The sequence below is a fragment of the Arachis hypogaea genome, chromosome 2, assembly GCF_003086295.3.
Source record: "Arachis hypogaea cultivar Tifrunner chromosome 2, arahy.Tifrunner.gnm2.J5K5, whole genome shotgun sequence".
Lineage (NCBI taxonomy): Eukaryota > Viridiplantae > Streptophyta > Magnoliopsida > Fabales > Fabaceae > Arachis > Arachis hypogaea.
In genome coordinates this window covers 26,330,094-26,334,099 of record NC_092037.1, presented here as the reverse complement: position 1 = coordinate 26,334,099, position 4,006 = coordinate 26,330,094, and the positions used below count along the sequence as shown (strand labels likewise).

The 4,006-nt window shown below is 41.9% G+C and overlaps 1 non-coding gene across 1 annotated transcript; it reads right to left on the bottom strand.

Annotated features, from left to right (window-relative positions):
* Positions 1–1,012: 1,012 nt before the first annotated feature.
* Positions 1,013–1,120, bottom strand: LOC112766191 (small nucleolar RNA R71). Its single transcript, XR_003184186.1, has one exon. It is a non-coding gene; the product is annotated as a small nucleolar RNA R71 (small nucleolar RNA).
* Positions 1,121–4,006: the final 2,886 nt, after the last annotated feature.

Sequence of the window (4,006 nt, the reverse complement as noted above, 5' to 3'; positions counted from 1 at the left end):
ATCTTTTCTTGATAGCCAAGTCATTAATTTTCAAAATCAAATCTTTTTTAAAATGTTTTTCAAATCATATCTTCTCAATCACATCTTTTTAAAACCAATCATATCTTCTTAACCACATCTTTTTCAAAATAGCTTTCAATCAAATCTTTTTGATTTCTAATTTCAAATTCTTTTTCAAAAATCACTTGATTTCTTTTTCACCTTCATTTTCGAAAATCAATTAGTGTTTTTCAAAAAAAAAATGTTTTCAAAATCTTCCACTCAATTTTCGAAAATCACTTCCCTTCTTCTCACATCCTTCTATTTATGGACTAACACTATTCCTTAATGCAAAATTCGAACTCCATCTTCTTTGATAAGTTCGAATTTTCTACTTTTGTCTTCTATTTTTCTTTTCCTCTGACACCTCAAGGAATCTCTATACTGTGACATAGAGGATTCCACATTTTCTTGTTCTCTTCTCTTTCTTATGAGCAGGAGCAAAGACAAAAGCATTCTTGTTGAGGTTGATCCTGAACCTGAAAGGACCTTGAAGCGAAAGCTAAGAGAAGCTAAGGCACAATTCTCTGTAGAGGACCTAACAGAAATCTTCAAAGAAGAAGAACTCATGGCAGCCGAAAACAACAACAATGCCAACAATGCATGGAAGGTGCTGGGTGACTTTACTGCACCTACTCCCGACTTCTATGGGAGAAGCATCTCTATCCCTACCATTGGAGCAAACAACTTTGAGCTTAAGCCTCAATTAGTTTCTCTAATGCAACAGAATTGCAAGTTCCATGGACTTTCATTGGAAGATCCTCATCAGTTTTTAGCTGAATTCTTGCAAATCTGTGACACTGTCAAGACTAATGGGGTTGACCCTGAGGTCTATAGACTCATGCTATTCCCTTTTGCTGTAAGAGACAGAGCTAGGACATGGTTGGACTCACAACCTAAAGAAAGCCTGGACTCTTGGGAAACGCTGGTCAATGCCTTCTTGGCAAAGTTCTTTCCACCTCAAAAATTGAGTAAGCTTAGAGTGGAAGTCCAAACCTTCAGACAGAAGGAAGGAGAATCCCTCTATGAAGCTTGGGAAAGATACAAATAATTAATCAGAAAGTGTCCTTCTGATATGCTTTCTAAATGGAGCATCATAGGTATTTTCTATGATGGTCTCTCTGAACTATCCAAGATGTCTTTGGATAGCTCTACTGGAGGCTCTCTTCATCTGAAGAAGACGCCTACAGAAGCACAAGAGCTGATTGAAATGGTTGCAAATAACCAATTCATGTACACTTCTGAAAGGAATCCTGTGAACAATGGGACTAGTCAGAAGAAAGGAGTTCTTGAGATTGACACTCTGAATGCCATATTGGCTCAGAGCAAAATATTGACTCAACAAGTCAATATGATTTCTCAAAGTCTGTCTGGAATGCAAAATGCACCAAGCAGTACTAAGGAAGCTTCATCTGAGGAAGAAGCTTATGATCCTGAGAACCCTTCAATGGAAGAGGTGAATTACATGGGAGAACCCTATGGAAACACCTATAATCCTTCATGGAGAAATCACCCAAATCTTTCATGGAAGGATCAACAGAGACCTCAACAAGGTTTCAACAATAATAATGGTGGAAGAAACAGGTTTAGCAATAGCAAGCCTTTTCCATCATCTTCTCAGCAACAGACAGAGAGTTCTAAGCAGAACACTTCTGACTTAGCAACCATGGTCTCTGATCTAATCAAAACCACTCAAAGTTTCATGACTGAAACAAGGTCCTCCATTAGAAATTTGGAGGCACAAGTGGGTCAGCTGAGCAAGAAAATTACTGAACTCCCTCCTAGTACTCTTCCAAGCAATACAGAAGAAAATCCAAAAGGAGAGTGCAAAGCCATCAACATGGCCGAATTTTGGGAGGAAGAAGAGGCAGTGAACGCCACTGAGGAAAACCTCAATGGACGTCCACTGGCCTCCAATGAGTTCCCCAATGAGGAACCATGGGAATCTGAGGCTCAAAATGAGACCATAGAGATTCCATTGGACCTACTTCTGCCATTCATGAGCTCTGATGAGTATTCTTCCTCTGAAGAGGATGAGTATGTCACTGAAGAGCAAGTTGCTAAATACCTTGGAGCAATCATGAAGCTAAATGACAAGTTATTTGGGAATGAGACTTGGGAGGATGAACCCCCTTTGCTCACCAAAGAACTGGATGACTTGTCTAGGCAGAAACTGCCTCAAAAGAGACAGGATCCTGGGAAGTTTTCAATACCTTGTACCATAGGCACCATGACCTTCAAGAAGGCCTTGTGTGACTTAGGGTCAAGTGTAAACCTCATGCCTCTCTCTGTAATGGAGAAGCTAGGGATCTTTGAGGTGCAAGCTGCAAAAATCTCACTAGAGATGGCAGACAACTCAAGAAAACAAGCTTATGGACTTGTAGAGGATGTTCTGGTAAAAGTTGAAGACCATTACATCCCTACTGATTTCATAGTCCTAGAGACTAGGAAGTGCATGGATGAATCCATCATCCTTGGCAGACCCTTCCTAGCCACAGCAAAGGCTGTGATTGATGTTGATAGAGGAGAATTGATCATTCAAGTGAATGAAGACTCCCTTGTGTTTAAGGCTCAAGGATATCCCTCTGTCACCATGGAGAGGAAGCATGAAGAGCTTCTCTCAAAACAGAGCCCCCACAGTCAAACTCTAAGTTTGGTGTTGGGAGGCCACAACCAAATTCTAAGTTTGGTGTTGAACCCCCACATTCAAACTCTAAGTTTGGTGTTGGGAGGTTCCAACATAGCTCTGAGTATTTCTGAGGCTCCATGAGAGTCCTCTGTCAAGCTACTGACATTAAAGAAGCGCTTGTTGGGAGGCAACCCAATGTTTTATAATTAACTATTTTCTTTTGTTATTTTATGTTTTTTTTGTAGGTTGATGATCATGAGAAGTCACAAAATCAATGGAAAAAGCAAAAACAGAAACAAAAACAGAAAGAAAAACAGCACACCCTGGAGGAGAGCGTGCTGGCGTTTAAACGCCAGTAAGGCTAGCTGTTGGGCGTTTAACGCCCAGTCTGGCACCATTCTGGGCGTTTAACGCCAGAAAGGGGCACCAGACTGGTGTTAAATGCCAGAAAAGGGCAAACTCTTGGCGTTAAACGCCAGAAATGGGCACCAGCCCGGCGTTTAACGCCAGAAATGGCTAAAAACGCAATTTTGCTTGCCATTTGGTGCAGGGATGACTTTTCCTTGACACCTCAGGATCTGTGGACCCCACAAGATCCCCACCTACCCTACAACTCTCTCTCTCTTCTTCACCCATTCACCAATCACCTCAACACCTCTTTCCCAAAAACCCTTCACCTATCAAATCCCATCTTTCTCTTCACCACTCACATCCATCCTTCATAAAACCCCACCTACCTCACCATTCAAATTCAAACCACTTTCCCACCCAAACCCACCCTCACTTGACCGAACCCTACCCCTTCCCCACTCCTATATAAACCCTTCTTCACTCCTTCATTTTCACACAACCTAAACACCACTTCTTCCCCTTTTGACCGAACACAAAGCCATCTCCATCTCCCTCATTTCTTCTTCTTCTACTCCCTTCTTTCTTCTTTTGCTCGAGGACGAGCAAACCTTTTAAGTTTGGTGTGGTAAAAGCATTGCTTTTTGTTTTTCCATAACCATTTATGGCATCCAAGGCCGGAGAAACCTCTAGAAAGAGGAAAGGGAAGGCAAAAGCTTCTACCTCCGAGTCATGGGAGATGGAGAGATTCATCTCAAGGGTGCATCAAGACCACTTATATGAAGTCGTGGCCTTGAAGAAGGTGATCCCTGAGGTCCCTTTTTCACTCAAAAAGAGTGAATATCCGGAGATCCGACATGAGATCCGAAGAAGAGGTTGGGAAGTTCTTACCAACCCCATTCAACAAGTCAGAATCTTGATGGTTCAAGAGTTCTATGCCAATGCATGGATCCCCAAGAACCATGATCAAAGTGTGAACCCGGATCCAAA